Source organism: Callithrix jacchus, chromosome 1 (genome assembly GCF_049354715.1).
Source record: "Callithrix jacchus isolate 240 chromosome 1, calJac240_pri, whole genome shotgun sequence".
NCBI classification, from domain to species: domain Eukaryota; kingdom Metazoa; phylum Chordata; class Mammalia; order Primates; family Cebidae; genus Callithrix; species Callithrix jacchus.
In genome coordinates, this window is record NC_133502.1 from 126,684,585 (window position 1) to 126,702,617 (window position 18,033).

General features: G+C 37.7%; 1 protein-coding gene across 1 annotated transcript in view; it reads left to right on the plus strand.

Moving 5' to 3' along the window:
* The window catches only part of LOC144578691 (uncharacterized), a 101,031-nt gene extending 83,514 nt beyond the window's left edge, over window positions 1–17,517 (plus strand). The window contains exons 4-5 of the mRNA XM_078345860.1: window positions 5,819–5,989; window positions 14,656–17,517. The gene's annotated coding sequence lies outside the window, so the exon portion shown is untranslated. The remainder of the gene's footprint in view (window positions 1–5,818; window positions 5,990–14,655) is intronic.
* The last annotated feature ends 516 nt before the right edge of the window (window positions 17,518–18,033 follow it).

Sequence of the window (18,033 nt, forward strand, 5' to 3'; positions counted from 1 at the left end):
TGCATGCAGTCTGCAAAGAGCTATTTTATAGCTGAGTGCTGTATGTGTGAATCATGGTAGGCTAGAATTGCTGTGGCAAGTCAAATTGCTTTGAGTTTAGGAAAACCTATATAGAGCATCATATAAATACCTGGTGTGGTCATTATTACCTATTTATTTTAAAGGAAATAGCAAGTTATTTGGGGTGCAATGGCGCCTTGTTATAAAGACTTGTATGTTCAAATGTGCTTGGTTTTATATATCTGAATAGTTATTGTTTTTCATTTGCCTTATAGTAGTCATAGTAGTATCAGAAAATATTCTCCCCAACTCAAAAGTACGACAACTGAAAAACATGGAAGAAAAAGCCAGTAGAGGGCACATTGATTAGAACTAAAATTGCTCTTGAGTCAGCTCTATTACTGTTCCCTCCTCCCTCTAAAGAGTAAGAGTCACCTCAAATATGAATGCAAAAGTCAGCATTTGGATTTTTTATATTCTCGTTTGCTTAGAGGATTTAAGTATTTGCAAAGTAGAATGAAGAAATTTTATAATAAAAGTAACACATAAATAATAATGTCTTTTATAATTACCTTGATCCCCTCACTTTTAAATATAAAAATGCCCTTCCTACAGTCCCTCTTAAACCTCATTCTTAACATTTTCTTTGACTATCAAAATAATATATTCTGAAAGGTAGAAAAGGATGGTGAAGTAAAAAAAATAACAAAATAAAATGACCCAGCCTAGAGTCAAAAGCTATTTCTGTTTTGATTTATTTTTTCCCACTATTTTCCTGTGCATTTCCCTATAGATATTTAAAAGTGTAAGGCAGTATTATAATGCAATTACTTTTTTTAAAGAGAGTTTATAGCAATGGTGAGACGGCATGAGAGGTAGTATATGTTTTCTTCTTAGCCTGGACACAGCATTCCAATGCTTCCAAGAGTAAACTTACATTAACACATGGAGAACCAAGGAAGTAACTCAGGACTGGTTGGCATGCAACTTTACATCATATATCTTCCAAAGTTATCATCTGATTGGGCTGGTGTACATCACCACACATGGAGCATCCTTATTGGTCAAAGGGATTTAACCTTTCTTATGTCCACTTTTACATAATTACCACTGGCTTGGACTCTGATCCTTAGGCCAATATGTCATGGCCATGGAAGTGGGGCTGCTTTCTCTTAGCACATAGTACAGTCTCAACATATGTGGAATATAGCTTATGAAGTCAATGTGAGAATCCAGGTGAGAGAAGTTGATGTGACTTAGGATATTAGCTACAGAAAAGGTGAAAAATGCAGTGATTCTTGGTATACTTAGAAGGCAAGCTAACATTACTTGCTAATGGAATGAGTGTGGGAAATGAAAGAGAGAAGTCAGGGATGGCTTGAGCAACTCAGATAGACAGTGGCCATTTACTGAAGGAGTATAGAGGAGGAAGAGATTGGGGGATTGGATATGTTAAGTTTGAAATACATCTTAACCATCAAACCAAAGATGTTCAATGTACAAATCTTGATTTTAAAGGAGACGCAGGATATAGAAGTATAATTCGGGAGTCATCAAGGAGGCATGTTTTGTAGTGCTTAAAAGCAGCTACTCTGGATTCAGATTGCCTGGGTTCCAGTCTTGGCTCTTTTCTCTACTAGCTATGGCTGTGGGCAAATGATTTAACTTATCTATGCCTCCCTTCTCCTTCTAAGTTGAGGATAATAATAGAAACAATCTTAGTGCTGTTGTGAGGGATAATTAGTATATGTAATATACTTAGAAAGAGGCACAAAATAGCCATATCAACCATTTGTCCTATTATTATCACATAAGTCTAGTTGATATTTAAAGCCATTGTACTCAATGAGATCCCTCAAGTCTAGCAGAAGACAGGGTTCAAAGACTGAGAGCTGAGATTCTCCAATCTTTAGATTGTATAAGGGGGAAGAGACTAGAGGACACTTAAGAGTGAATAGTATAAGAAGAAAGAGAGAATAGTGTCTCCAGAAGTCAGCTGAAAATATCTAGAAGAAAGCAGAGATAAAATATCACATGCTGTTTTCAAGTTTAATAAGATGAAGCCTGGGAAAACCGTCTCCTGAGTTTGGCTACACAGAGATTTTAAGGGACCTTTAATAGCTCCCAAGAGCTATTCTGATGGGAAAGTATAGTACAAAAAAGAGGTAATTTGTAAAGGATACTGTTATAGACTTGTTTCTTTATACACTAGAATTATGATTATTTTTGCAAGGAATCCCCACTATGACAGCTCCTTAGAGACTAAGACTGTCTGAGGGCACAGCAAATTCACAACCCTTATCTCATGCTAACTTAGGGGTACACTCTTACTTAGTGGAATAGTAGGCAACATTGCCAGCACTCTTTTAGTACTTATTTCCCTCTCTTTCTCTCTCTCTTTTTTTTGCTGCAAACATAGAGTTAAATGTGCACATGTCAAACCATGTAATACCACTGCTTGTTACAAGCTAAGTCAACATTAGACATAAACAACTGCTAAGGGTGGTTTTCTCAAAATGGAACTTGGGAAGTGGTGGGCAATTTTGGTTTCATGGATTCAGCAGTACATTTGTCCTGTGTCCTACTTTCTTCACACAGTAGTAAATCTTGAGCATTTCTGCATGTTATTAAATTTTTTCACAAATGTCATTTTTAATAACTTTAATAATTCAACTTATGACTGTTCCATAATTCATTTAACTATTCTTTTGCATGTTGATGGTGTTTATAATTTTTAATTGTTTCAAACACCACCATATTAATCTGTCATACATTAATCTTTGGCCTTCTATTTCCTTGGGGTAGGGAGTTTTCAAAAATGGGATTAAAGCATGAATATTTTAAAGGCTGCTGTTAAGTAGCTTTCTAGAATTATTATACCAGTATAAGATATGCCAACAGAGATAAAGTGCCCACCTCACCACACTCTGGCTAATACTGAACATACATTTTTAAGTTGTGACAGTTTTCCCCATGAATAAAGATATCATACTCTTGCTTTAATTTTCAGTCCAAAGGTTAGCATCTTTATTTGCTTAAGCATTGAATTCTTTTCCTTCTGAGATTTCTATGTTCCAGTTCTTTGCTCATTTTTCATTTTTATTACTATGGTTATATGTCATCTTGATGTGTGTGGATCTCTTCCTTATGACTGATAGTTCATGAAATGACTTTTCCCTTCACTCTCCCCACCCCCACTTTCCTTAGTCCCCTGAAAAGGAATGGGCGCAAGAAATGGCATAGAAATCACAGTCCTGACCTTAGGCAAATGCTCAGTGCTGCCCACTGTCAGCTTGAACGTACTGGCGATTTGGTCCTCTGCAAAAGTTTCCTAAGAATCTACTGGGATGGGATATAGGAGGTGGTTAAAAAAAATAAAATAAAAAATAGGTTTGCACCACCCAGTCATTTGCTGGAAAAACACTTTCTAAAGATATTTAAAACTCACCCCACATGTTAGAGAATTTAGCTCAATGATTCAAATGAAACCCAGCAGCAAGCAACATTGAGTAACATCTGAAAAATGTCATCTTTTAAAATCTTTTAAAGTGAGCTGTGCCCTGCTGGGTGAAAAGGCTACTCCCCCAAGCAGCTGATGCAGGATTCCTTTTAGAGCTCTCAGTGCTAGTGATATGCAGGAAGACTGATGAAAATAACTGCACTTTAAGAGAATCTGGCTAAACATTTTTTTAGCAAAAATCCCAAATATGGCATAATTTTATTAACGATAGCCTTCATGCCGTGTATAAGATCTCTATTAGAAATATTTGATTAAACATCTGTGATTTAGAATGTCAAATGATTAAAAATTACCTAATACAAGAGTGATAGCAATCAGGATTTTGTCTACTGCTTTAAGAACTGCTAGAACATTATTTATGAATATCATGTTTGCACCAGGCAAATGCCTCTGTTTCTTAAAGACATTGCAATTTGCCAGTCTAAACCATTTTATCTATCTCAATGCTGACTCATTGAAAAGATGATAAACTTCTAGTATCATAAGTGGTATGTCTAGACCAAAATTACATACAGGTGCAATAAATGCCTTCCTAAATTGTGTACAAATCAGAGTCTTACAAATTTAATAGAGATAAGAAATTTATACTGTAAGCAATTAAGATAAAAACTAGAGTGTAGCATTTTATAGGGAAAAGAATTATTTCATAAGTAAAGAATCTTCGCCTAATTTATCTGCAAAGCATGTGGACTTGCTCAAGTCATTTACCATTTTGGGGGCTCAGTTTCCTGATCTATAAAATGATGTTTCTCTACATTGTTTTAGATGTATCTCTAAGGCTCCTCCAACTCAATCGCTGTCCTAATATGTACCATACATAGACAGAAATTAGCCTTATTAAAGATCTACCCTATAGAAGGTACTACTTATTCTGAAAAAAGTCATCTTAGGTCTAAGTCTTAGAACCTAGTCTCTGCTAGAGTCAAGTGATCTCATTGAGTACAATGGCTTTAAATATCAACTATATTCACGTGATAATAACAGGACAAATGGTTGATATGCCTACATTTTTTGCCTCACTCTAAGTATATGACATATACTAATCATCCCTCACAAGAGGGTCAATGCATCCAGTCTAGAAGTTCATGATCTTTTTTACTTAGAATTGTATAACAATGTATATTCGTTTAGAATAGCTAAACCAAAACAATATGATTAATTTTTAAGAAATTCAGTGTTTATGAGCACTATTTCTAAATAAGTTTATTTCCTCCACCACATTGTGCAAAATGCCTGCTAATATTGCTGCGTGATGATTATTGGATGACAGCTTCTCATTCTGTATACACATCCTGTTGCTGTATCTGGGTTTCGTATTTGAATTTTGTGTTTTCACTATTCTGAACACTGTTGTATAGTTGAAAAAGAGACTATTAGCAAGTTCTCCTATTCTCCCATTTTTTAATTTGTACGTTTTTCATTGTGAAATTTGTATTAGCCAGACAAGAGGTTGGAAGTGAATGAAATGCAACTCATATTCTTATATAGATACACACACACACACACACATTCCTAAAATATATTCTTATATATAACATATGGTTCCTGGCTTATGATTGTTCTATTTATGATATTTTCAAATTTATGATGATGCAAAAGTGATATGTATTTAGTAAAAACCAAATTTTGAGTATCCATACAATCATTGTTTTTACTTTCAGTATAGTATTCAATAAACTACATGAGATATTCAACACTTAAGTATAAAATAGACTTTGTGTTAGATGATTTTGCCCAACTATAGGCTAATACAAGTACTCTGGGTGTGTTTAAGGTAGGTTAGCCTAAGCTATGATGTTCAGTAGGTTAGGTGAATTAAATACATTTTTGAGTTAGGATTTGTTTCAACTTATGATGGATTTATTGGGATATAACCACATGGTAAGGCGAGGAGCATTCTTATAGAGTGAACAAGGTTGGATGGAACTGGCGGCACAGGAGGACTGAAATTCTTTCCAGACTCTGTCTCTCAATTTTCATTCCTTCTGCATGTTACCTTTATCCTTGGAAGTGTCTCCATATGGCAGGGTATGTGGCCGTCAGTGTCTCTGGGGACATATCCGTATAATTCTTGGAAAGAAAAGAAAAGAGTTCCCCAAGAAGAGCTCTGATTAGATTGGTTTAACTGTCATGCCTTTCCTGACCCATCACTGTGGCCAGATGTGCTTCGGTGGGGAGGCACTTCCATCAGAGTAATGAAGAATAGTTCTCAAAGAAAGAGGAGCTATTCTATTACTGAAAGAAGGTGGGAAGGGGTCTGGGTAGACAGTTGTTCACATGGAATCTTGTTTGTTTCAGGTGGATCATGATGCCTTAATGTACAGAGAACTTTACAACTTATAAAACATGTTCACACACAATGTCTGTTGGTCCTCACAGAAACTCTAAGAAAGTTCGTTATTATCGCCTCCCCATTTTACAGAAGAAACAGGCTCAGAGTTGTGCAGCTTGCATGTGGTGTAGTGATAAGTAAGTACTTAATTATGAATAAGGATAATTTTTAAAAACTTTTATTTTAGGTTCAAGGGTACATGTACAGGTTTGTTATATAGGTAAACTGTGTGTCACGGGGGTTTGGTGTATAGATAATTTCATCACCCAGGTAGCATAGTACCCAATAGGTATTATATTATTTCTGTTCCTCTCCCTCCTCCCTTCCTGTACCCTCAAGTAGGCCCCAGTGTGTGTTATTCACCTGTATCTATCCACGTGTTCTTGTTGTTTCACTTTCATTTATAAGTGAAAACATGTGGTCATTGGTTTTCTGCTCTTGTGTCAGTTTGCTAAGGACAATGCTAAGTTCTCCTGCTCCATCCATGTTGCTGTAAAGGACATGGTCTCATTCTTTTTTATGGCAGCATAATATTCTGTGGTGTATATCTACCACATTTTCTTTAGACTACCACTGACGAGCATTTAAGTTAATTCTGTGTCTTTACTATTGTTAATAGTGCTGCAGGGAACATACGCATGCATGTGTCCTTATGATAAAATGATTTATATTCCTTTTGGGTATAGACCCAAAAATGTGATTGCTGGATTGAATTGTAATTCTGTTTTAAGTTCTTTGAGAAGTTACCACACTGCTTTTCATATGGCTGAACTAATTTACACTCCCACAAGCAGTGTATAAGCATTCCCTTTTCTCCACAACCTCGCCAGCATCTGTAATTTTTTGACTTTTTAATTGAAGCCGTTCTGACTAGTATGAGATGGTATCTCACTGCAGTTTTGATTTGCATTTCTCTAATGATTGAACATTTTTCATCAGCTTATTGGCTGTGGGTATGTCTTCTTTTAAAAAGTGTCTGTTTTACTTCTCAAAAGAAGACATTTATATGGCCAACAAACATATGAAAAAAAAGCTCAACATCACTGATCATTAGAGAAATGCAAATCAAAACCACAATGAGATACCATCTCATACAAGTTAGAATGGTGATTGTTAAAAAGTCAAGAAACAACAGATGCTGATAAGGTTGTGGAGAAATAGGAATGCTTTTACACTGTTAGTGGGAATGTAAATTAGTTCAACCATTGTGGAAGACAGTGTGGTGATTCCTCAGAGATTTAGAACTAGAAATACCATTTTACCCAGCAATCCCAATACTGGTTATATACCAAAAGGAACATAGCTATTCTATTATAAAGATACATGCAAACACATGTTCATTGCAGTACTATTCACAATAGCAAAGACAGAGAATCAACCCAAATGCCAATCAGGGATAGACCAGATAAAGAAAATGTGGTATATATATACCATGGAATACTATGCAGCCATAAAAAGGAATGAGACCATGTCCTTTGCAGGGACATGGATGGAGCTGGAAGCCATTGTCCTCAGCAAACTAACACAGAAACAGAGAACCAAACACCACATGCTCTCACTTATAAGTGGGAGCTGAATGATGAGAACATGTGGACACAGGGAGCCTGTGAGGGAGCAAGGGAAGGGAGAGCATCAGGAAAAGTAGATAATGCATGCTGGGTTTAATACCTAGGTGATGCATTGATAGGTGCAGCAAATCACTATGGCACATGTTTATCCATGTAACAAAACTGCACATCCTGCACATGGACCCCAGAACTTAAAATTAAAAAAACAAATGTTCATGTCCTTTGCCCACTTTTTAATGGGGTTGTTTTTTGCTTGTAAACTTGCTTAAGTCTTTTGTAGATTCTGGATATCAGACCTTTGTTGGATGCATAGTTTGCAGATATTTTCTGCCATTCTGTAGGTGGTCTGTTTATTCTGTTGATAGTGTCTTTTGCTGTACCGATGAATAGGCAATTCTCAAAAGAAGATATGCAAATTGCCAACAAACATATGAAAAAATGCCCAGCATCACTCATGATCAGGGAAATGCAAATCCAAACAACAATGCAATACCATCTTACTCCTGTAAGAATAGCCATAATCAAAAAATCAAAAAATAATAGATATTGGCATGGCTGTGGTGAAAAGGGAACACTTCTACACTTTCGATGGAATGTAAACTAGTACAACCACTATGGAGAAAAGTGTGGAGATTTCTTAAAGAATTAAAAGTGGAACTGCCATTTGATCTTACAATTCCATTACTGGGTATCTACCCAGAGGAAAGGAAGTCATTATACAAAAAAGATACTTGCACATACATATTTATAGCAACACAATTTGCAACTACAAAAATATGGAACCAGCCCAAATGCCCATCAACTAATGAGAGGATAAAAAAATTATATATATATATATACATACATATATGTGATGGAATACTACTCAGCTATAAAAGGGAATGAATTAATGACATTCAAAACAACGTGGATGAAACTGGATACTATTAAATGAAGTAACTCAGGAATGAAAAACCAGACATCACATGTTCTCCCTCTTAAGTGGGAGCTAAGCTATGAGGACACAAAGGCATAAAAAAAAGAATACTACAACGGACTTTGGGGAGTCAGGAAAAAGGGTGAGAGTGGGTAGGGGACAAAAGCCTACAAATCGGGTTCAGTGTATACTACTTGAGTGATGGGTGCACCAAAATCTCACAGTTCACCACTAAAGAATTTATTCATGTAACCAAATAGAACATGTTCCCCCAAATCCTACGGAAATAATGGGTTTTTTAAAGTATCCCTTCCAACCTCTTAGTGGGCTGTTCATCTAGTCACCCTGTTAACAAACAAAATGCCTCCATTATGTTTTAATTTTTTTGGAAAATGTTTATATAATAGAATAATGTTTCTTTTAAGTCCATTCCTGAGTAGGTGCAAATGACTTGAAAGATTTTCTCATAACTGCCCTTTCATTCCATTTTCCAAAATTTTCCCTTATTCCTTTTGCCTTTCTCTAATTTTCTTACCTTCTTGTTCACTGATAAAACATAAAGTGACTGAGGAGCATGCACCAAGCAACCCAATTTTTTCTTCTCTGTTATTGATAATAAAACCCCAATCTTGTGTGTAACATGAGTTCCCTATTTAGAGGGATTTAATCTTGGTGGCACGTTATTATCTGTGGGCTTTTAACTTTTGATTCTGTGGTGTTTCATTAAATATAATGTTTATTTGTAGGCCTAAGAGGCATTCTGGAAGAGTAGAAATGCAAAGGACCTATATTTAGAGAAATCATGGTACTGATCTTGGTTTTACCACTTTCTTTTTTTTTTTTTTTTTTGAGACGGAGTTTTGCTCTTGTTACCCAGGCTGGAGTGCAATGGCGCGATCTCGGCTCACCGCAATCTCTGCCTCCTGGGTTCAGGCAATTCTCCTGCCTCAGCCTCCTGAGTAGCTGGGATTACAGGCACGCACCACCTTGCCCAGCTAATTTTTTGTATTTTTTTTTTTTAGTAGAGATGGGGTTTCACCTTGTTGACCAGGATGGTCTCGATCTGTTGACCTCGTGATCCACCCACCTCGGCCTCCCAAAGTGCTGGGATTACAGGCTTGAGCCACAGCACCCGGCCTGGTTTTACCACTTTCTAATGTATGATCCTAGGGGTGCCAGGGAAGAGAACCCACTCTGAGTGATAAGAGATTTATTCAAAGTACAGAATTTGCTGCCTCTGTGTCCAGTGGTGGCCTGAAGTTCTTGTAGGTCAACCGAGAAGGCATTTGGGAAAAAGTGTCAAATGCCCTTTCTTGTGAGAGGCAGAGTGGGAGGGGAAAACAAAGACAACTAGAATCCATGAGGACAATCTGGAATCCACAAGTATAAATTTGAACCTGGTCTGTTTCTTCCTGAATCTAACCCTGTAACACAGGTATCCTGACAAAGGCCCTGGTAGCCTTCTCAGGGAGAATCTGGTGGAGCCACACACACTGCCGGCTCAGGAGTCAGATAAGCCAGATGAAGAGAGCTATGGCCTCGGACCATCAGTGTGAGCCAGCACAGCAGAGACACTGAATAAGCAAGCGCTTGGCACCCTGCATCAACCTTCAGAGCACAATGGCTGCTGCTTCTCTTCCACCACCCAACCCCTGCACAAAGTTCTGGGAACATCCCCCACCTGGATTTACACTGGGAAGGGAATTCTAGGACTTGTGGTTTCAGCTTAGCTAAACAAACATGGTATAAAGCCAGTACACTCGGTGTGTCTATAATCCACCTGAATTCTGATTTCCTCAACTGTAGTGCAAGTTTATTATAGGGGAAAAAAGTCCTTGGCATTTGATTGGTGTTCCATAAATGGAGATTATTATTATGAGATAGATGCAGCATACTTAGATTGACATTCTTTGATACTCATCACTTGAAAGGAAATACAAACTTAATCCTTAGTAGTTCCAAAATAGTCCATAGTCCTCCATTCATGCTTAGCAATCACCAAGGCTTCCTCCTGAGAACACTTCTTCCTCTATTGCCTTTTCAAGGCTTAGGAATGGGGTCCCCATTGCTGCTTCCAAACCATTTTCTCTCCTTCCTCCTTCAACTCAGGATTCTTAAATTATGTCATTGATATTTTATCCCTTCTTGTTTCTATCTCTACCAAGTTGCCACTCGCATGGAATCACGAACTGATGGCACTGACATATGTCTTATTGTCAGTTTTACCATGATAGCTGTCAAAATCCTAGATGACTTCCACACTTACATCAATGATCTATTCTACACCCTTAGTTTTTCCTTTGCTCCATTTATTCTTAGGGTTGGACTGGAGATGTGACTTCCTCAATGCCAGTTTTGAAATATCTATTTAAAGCATTGTTCTTTCCACTGACTACCTCTTATCTTCCTTTCTCAGTTATTGTGGAATTGCCCCAAGCCTCATCCAATTGTGTTTCTAATATTTTCATCCACTCCTTTCTATCCATACACAGTTCATAGCCTCATTTACCTTCTTACTTAGTTTTGAGTTTATGGACCGCCAATTTAACCTCTCCATCACAAGCCCCATTAAGTTGCACACACCTCTCTTTCTTTATCATAATCACCTTAAAAAATCCCAACCCAGTTTAAACCTAACTATCTTTTTTCTCAATGTTGGCACCCAAGCCAAATGCTGGAGAAAGAGTCAACAAGAAGGAAGACACAGTCTTCTCATAACCTAATTTCAGCAGTGACATTGTATCACTTATGCCATATTCTATTAGAAACAAGTCAATAGATGTAGTGTATGATGAAGGGAAGGAAATTGCACAAGGGCATGAGCACTAGGAAGCCAGGACCATTGGAGGCTATTTTAGAGGATGCCTACCATATCCAAGTTGCCAGTGACCCAAATCTCACCAATGCCAATGGGCAATTTTCTGTCCTCATCTTACTTGACTTCTCAGTGTCATTTGATACAATTAATTACTTCCTTCTTAAAATACAAGGTCTCTGGTTTTCTGTGTCAGCATATTTATTGGTTTGGTTTTTCTCACTGATGACTCTTTCTCCTTTACTGACCTCTAAATATTATTGACATGTCTGAAGCCTCTTTCCTTGGTCCTTTTATCTTGATACCTATATTCTTGGGTGCTCTCATTCTCTCTCATAGCTTTTTAAAAAAATTAATTTACTGTTTCGATACAGGAGTCTCACTATGTTGCCCAGGCTGGTCTTGAACTCCTGGGCTCAAGCAATCCTCCTGTCTCAGCCTCTGAAGTAGCTGGGACTACAGGCACGTACCATCTCATAGCTTTTAATAGTGTCTATATTCTGACACATCTCACATCTGTGGCTTTTCAATTCAAGTACCTTTCTCATTAGCTACAGAATCATACATCCAACTGCTCAATCGACATTTGTTTTCTACTTGGATGCCTAATAAGCATCTCAAACTTTGCTTATCTGCAAAAAAGACGATTGATTTATCCCAAGCCTACCCTCTTCTCTGATCATCTCTTATCAGAATATCCCCCACTTTTTAAGTAAAATACCTTTATTTCTCCTCTTCACTCATACAATGCAACCAGTTCATCTGCAAGTGCTTTATTCTCTCCTTCCAAAATACATGCTGAATCTTACCTGGCTGGCCCATCTCAATTACTGTAGCTCTCACCTGGACTACTAAAGTGGCCTCCTGTCTCTTCTTTTCTTTGGTCTTGTCCTCTTCACAGCAGCCTCTGCAGAGGGAGCCACAGAAAATGTTTTAGAGCACGGGTCAGAGCATGTCACTGTCCTGGTTAAAATGCTTCAAAGCCGTCCTATAGTAACGAGAAGTAAATCTAGAATCTTCCTTCACTGTCTAATATAAAACAGATGCATTAGTCTGTTTTGTGTTGCTATTAAAAAAACCCTGAGACTGGGTAATTAATAAAGAAAGAGGTTTATTTGGCTTACAGTTCTGCATGGCACCAGCGTCTGCTCCTGGTTAGGGCTTTAGGAACCTTCCACTAATGGTAGAACATGAAGGGGAGCAAGCATGTCACATAGTGAGAGAGGGAGGAAGAGGGGACAGAGGTGCCATGCTCTTTTAAATTCCCAGCTCTGCCTGTAATCCCAGTGATTTGAGAGGCTGAGGTGGGAAGATTGCTTGAGACCAAGAGTCCAAGGCTGCAGTGAGCTATGATCATGCCACTGCACTCCATCCTGGGTGACAGAGCGAGATCCTGTCTCTCAAAATACCAATAAAAGTTAAAAATAAAATAAACAACCAGCTCTTGAGAGAGCTGAACTAAGAGAGCAAGAACTCCCTCATTGCCGTAGGATGGCACTAAGCCATTCATGAAGGATCAGCCCTCAAGACCCAAACACCTCCCATTAGGCCTCACCTCCAATATTGGGGATCACATTTTAATATGAGTTTTGAAGGGACAAATATCCAAAATGTATAACCAGATAATAAATAATCTGCCTTTTTCAAGCTCACTTCTATGTCTTCAAATCAACTCACCTCTTCAAATTCAGTTCCCTCCCTCGTTCCCTTCATTTGTCACTCTCTACCAATATGGGCCTTCTTTTTGTGCCTCCCGTATGACTAACTTGTTCTACTTCAGGGTCTTTGCACTTGCTTTTTTTTTCTGCTTAGAATGTTTTTCCCTATAATCTTTGCAGAGTTGCCTCTTTCTTATAGTTCATGTTCTACTAAACAATCTGCTTTCCTAGTTACCTTCCCTGACCACCCCATGTAGAGTAGTGTCCATCCCTGTTCTCATCCCAAGGCAGGGATCCTTGGGATGAGAGCAGGATCCTATCACTTCCTATTTTGTCATTTTTCTATGATATTTATCAGTAAACAAAATTACTTTATTTCAATGTTTTCATGTTTTTGTCCCTCTCTCCCACCGGAAAATGAGCTAGAGTTTGGGTCTTTGTTTCTCTTGTTCTTCACAATATGGTTAGTGCCTAGAGCAATGCATGACGCATCACAATTGCTCTATAAGTGTTTGCTGACTGACTGCCTGATCCAACCAACAAATGTAATTGAATACCCACTGTCCACACGCCTTCAAGACAGGCCCTTAACTTTGATTGTTAAGAGCGATCTAAGGACTAAGGAAATCCACCTAAGTGATAACCAAGGGGCTAATATCCAATTCGTTTCTAAAGTTCATTATTATCCACTTAATTAACTGGATCATATGGTTTCTTTCATGCCTAGAAAAAGTTTTGGTTTATTTTTACATTTATGGGTGAAGAAACTGAAGCTTGGAACAAAAAAGTGAATTTTGGCCCAAGGTCACATAGCTGGTAAGGGGCAGATCAGGCATTAGAACTCAGTCTGGCTATCAGTAAATCTATACCCACCCAACTGTTTTTCCAAGGGCTGAAAATCTGCCTCATTTGTCCAACAGGCTGCCCAAGTACACTTAGATCATAAGAGGAGCAAGTGACCAGGCAAAACAAGGGGAGGTTTTGTTTCCTCTAGAGAGGAAGAAAACATGTAGCTTCTATCTAGAAAAAAATCCTCCCCATGATTTCCCCAAACACATTCCACCAAAAAGAAATTCCCCATTAATAATGGTTCCATTTTGCTCCAGCATGTAAGAAAGTCTCTATGAATAGTATTTTGAGTGGCAGGCAGAGAAGCAAGTGAGGCAGGGAGGGCTCTTACGGTGGGATAGCTCAAAAGATATGAGATTGCTTTTATTATCACATTAGCTTCCCTGCCCATCATCAGAGTCAATTCTGCTGGCCTTGCTCTCTAGCGAGGAGCCTCTCCCTCCCCCATCAATCCATGCATTTCTCTCCCAAGGCTGTATCATATCTGGAAAAGAGCCATATTCCATATAGTTCCTGGGAAGGCTAGGTCTCAAACATCACACATCTTGGATTAGATCAACACCTCTCTGGTTGGTGCAATGGTCAGGGAATAGGAATTTTTATTCTATTAAAGTTTTGGAAACACTCATGGAGCAGGAATTTTAAATAGGCAGAAAACATTATAATAGTAGCTACTGTTAATAATAATAATACTGGATACTGGTATTATTCTAGGTGAATTAAATGTATTTATTCTTATAATTCAGTCCTCCCAACAATTGTAAAAATAGATGTTATTGCCCTCATTTTTATATATGAGAATACTGAGTCTCAGAGGGTTTAAGTTTTCATTGTTGGTATTAGTTAGAATTAGCTTTGACTACAAGTGACAGCAACCCAAGATTGTCTGAAACAGAATATGGTTGTGTTTTCCTCTTTCAGGCCACACAGTGCTGGGATCATGGCTTCCCAATTGTTAAACTCTGTGCCTCATGTTTCTCTGCCATCCTCCACACAGGGCTTCCATCTGATGGTCCAAGATGGCTGCAGTGGGTCGCCAACTACTCACTACCAGAAAGAAATAAAGGGAGAAGAAGAGAATTTCCACTTCTCCTAAGGACACTGCTTGGAAGTGACAAACACTACTTCTCCTTGCAACCATTGATCTGAACTATATCTCAAAGACTTGCCCAGCTGCAAGAGAGACTGGTAAACATAGTCTATTCTGGGTGGCTACGTGCCCAGCTAAATTCAGGATTTATGTTTTTGAGGAAGAAGAGGAAAGGGATGTAGAAAGACAATCAGCAGTCTGGCACAACAGGGATGTGGACCCAGGACTATGTGGTTCCAGAGACTAGAACCTTTTCATCTTCCCACACTGCTTCTTGAGCACTTGGCAGCCAAGGAGAGGAGGCAGAGTGCCAAAGATAGCTTTTCTACGTGTCCTGAGGTGGCCTGAGGTTCTGAGCATGAGACACAGGCTATAGGTTATCTTAGAAATGTCCTCAGTTTTTTGCTCCAGTGTTTTGAATACTTTTATACACTCATCCCATATGTTATCATTGTTTATTTTCAGTTTTCCCAAATCAAACATTAGCTAATTGGTGATGTTTATTACATGAATGACTGAATTGAGGAGCCAGCCAATTTTGTTTATGTATCTCTAGCATAATGTCTAGCGCTTTACAGGTATTCAACAAATATATGTTTATTGAATCAATGGTTGGAGAGCCAACAGCTTTTCTAGTTCAATATTTTTTTCTGATTTTGAGTAAGCACAGCGTACCTTCTCAGCCTATTCTTTTCTCTTCAGGGATGGGAGAAGAGAGAAAACAGAAAATAAAATAGGAAAAGAAAAAAATGGGGCAAGGTATATTTATTACATAAGTTCTCTCATCCCTACTTTCTTCTCTCTGTTTACTTTTGATGCCACAACCATGAATTTTTCTATCCAAATGGACTTCCACAACACACTTTGGGGAATGTTCTAAAGATGCTGTTTTCAAGCAGCCTGATGATCAATGAACTTAGAAGTATTTAGAGAAGTTGCAGCTAATTTTATTTGGTCAAAGTTTACATGATTTCTCTTTGTGACATTTCCTTCCCTGAGAACCTAAATAAAATTGTATATTTCAAAGTTCTAAAGATAAAATAAAAGTTTGAAAATCCCTTACAAGTTAGTTCTGGCAAATTCATAGTCATTTTAACTTCATAAAGAAGTAAACATCATCACATTCCTCATGAAAAACTCCAGCAAGAGCCATTGGCACAGTTCGAATATAAACATCCAGCACTAAATGACTTCATCAAGCTACAATCCCTGTGCTCAGCGATTTAGAGAAATCAGCAGCTTCACCAAGGTTTATTTTGTTGTTTTTTTTTTTCTTTTGCTGAGCAATTGGGGGCCAAAAATAAAACACTATTACATCAAACTGCAGACAAATAAAAATCTGAATACATTTGCTGTCTTCTCAGGGCCTTTCTGAACCTAATGAACACAGCAGAGCCCAAAGCTGTCAAGATGTTTCTTGCCATTAGGCGCTGGGGGAGATTGTCCAATAAGTCCTGATGGCATTGCCAGCTCTGAGGGTAAAGTAGATGAAAGTTCAGAAGAATGTAAATATTTTCTAATAGATGAAAGGGAGATCTAACACATTCCTCTGCTCTTTTCAAAGGAAGGCAAGATTAATTATTTGCATTAATTAGCATGTTGAAAAATTCCTGCTGAATTGCCAAGTGTCTTCTTGTGGGTGGTGGGAAACATGTAAATATGACGTACAGCAATCTTACAAAAGAGCCAATGTTTTGGACTTTGTGAGTACATATGAAATGTGAAACAGCTTAGCCAGGTATGTGGCACTGGTCTTTCCAGTCAGTTAAAAAGATGAACATTTGTCTAACGATATTGGTATACACTGAGCTTTGGAATGCCAATTTGCTCAGAATACTAGGCATTGTTAAAAGAAAACTCTTTGGGAGAAAGATTAAATTATGATTATCTCCAGCACAGACAAAATGGAGTGAACACTAAGCAAAATATTTCATTTAATTCTCACAGCAATCCTTGGAGGAAAGTACAACTGGTATAATCACGATCTAACAGATAACAAAAATGGAACATTGGAGTGGGTAGGTAATCTGGCCCCAAATTTGGCCCCAAATTCCTCATGAAGGTACTAAATGGCAGAGTCAGGAATTTGAACCAGGTCAGTCTGACTTACAGAGCCAATATCCTTCTCTGAGTTATGGTGAAGACTTTGTCCATCTTCCTTACTGGATGTCATTTCAGGAGTTACTTAGCTTTGCTCTGCCTCTATTTCTTTGTCTATACAAGGGGAACAAAAATAATTGTATATCACTGGTTTGTGAGGATTAAATTATATACTGAATATAAAACATTCAGTAAATGTCTTGTTATGTGCATCATGCTATGATTATTCTTTTAAAGTGTCTAATTCAAGAGTTGGGAAAAATCTAATTACCAACCACTTTTCTCATTTGGCGAATAGAGTTGGACTGAGTAAACTACATTTATTGCCAACAGAGCTCACATTCGTGGTCCTACACTGATAGAACTTGGAGAAGTGCACATTAAGCCTTCTTCACAGTAATTGAGGAGGAAATTGAGGTCCAAAGAGCCCAGTCATTACTGGGGCTTTAGACTGGGGAACCGGGCCTTAGTAGAATTCTTCAAAGTTGCTGATGTGCCACACCATGTGAGTACAATGAACTCTTATCTACCCTTCTGCTTTCATTTTATTGCTCAAATGTGTCCTTTGTAAACAGTGACCCCATATTAGTTATTAATCAAGTACATGTTACTTCAACGTATTTTTTCATATTTATAAATGTGAAAAATAAAATTTTCATTTTCTCAAAACTTAAATATTCATTGCCTATTAAAGTTTACTCTGCTTTTTGACATGTATTAAAAGAAGCACCGCATACATAGAATCATTTCAAAACCAATTTGAGGAAGCAACCCAGAGCAATCACAATTATAAATATATATAATTTAAAACAATGTATTTTGTAAAGATATTATTTTTACCTTGAAAGTCCATATAAAACAACAGTTCCAAGATAGAATGGGCAATGTATACATGTGCTCATTATATTTGCTTTTTAAAAGTTGATTATTAAATAGAAACATTCTGATATTTGGGTCTATTATGTTCACAACACTTTAAAACATTAACATTTTATCATCAAAAACCCCATGAGGGAAGTATTATTTATGATCCTCATTTTAAAATGAGGTAACTGAAGATGTTTGGTAATTTACTGAACATTCTACAGCTGCAAGGGGCAAAGCTGAGACTAAAATCCAAGCCTGTGTGATACCCAAAGTTCAATATTTTTCCATTATTGTAGGGCTTTCAACAGAATTATGCAC